Source organism: Lupinus angustifolius, chromosome LG02 (genome assembly GCF_001865875.1).
Source record: "Lupinus angustifolius cultivar Tanjil chromosome LG02, LupAngTanjil_v1.0, whole genome shotgun sequence".
In the NCBI taxonomy this organism is placed as follows: Eukaryota; Viridiplantae; Streptophyta; class Magnoliopsida; order Fabales; family Fabaceae; genus Lupinus; species Lupinus angustifolius.
This window is the reverse complement of record NC_032010.1, coordinates 14,815,428-14,815,829: the sequence shown is the minus strand read 5'-3', so window position 1 is coordinate 14,815,829 and position 402 is coordinate 14,815,428. Positions and strand designations below refer to the sequence as shown.

At 57.0% G+C, this 402-nt stretch overlaps 1 protein-coding gene across 1 annotated transcript in view; it reads left to right on the top strand.

The window, feature by feature from the left end:
- Positions 1 to 402, top strand: part of LOC109336471 (receptor-like protein kinase 2) — a 10,590-nt gene that overhangs the window by 8,438 nt on the left and 1,750 nt on the right. The window lies entirely within an intron of this gene.

The window sequence follows — 402 nt, the reverse complement described above, 5'->3', positions numbered from 1 at the left end:
ACCACTGAGGGGTCAGCACAATCACACGACCGTTGAGGGGTCGGGGTGCAAAAGGAACAATAGACCACTGAGGGGTCAGCACAATCACGCGACCGCTGAGGGGTCAGAGTACAAAAGGAACGAAAGACCACTGAGGGGCCAGCACGAACACGCGACCACTGAGGGGTCGGGGTGCAAAAGGAACAATAGACCACTGAGGGGTCAGCACAATCACACGACCGTTGAGGGGTCGGGGTGCAAAAGGAACAATAGACCACTGAGGGGTCAGCACAATCACGCGACCGCTGAGGGGTCAGAGTACAAAAGGAACGAAAGACCACTGAGGGGCCAGCACGAACACGCGACCACTGAGGGGTCGGGGTGCAAAAGGAACAATAGACCACTGAGGGGTCAGCACAATCA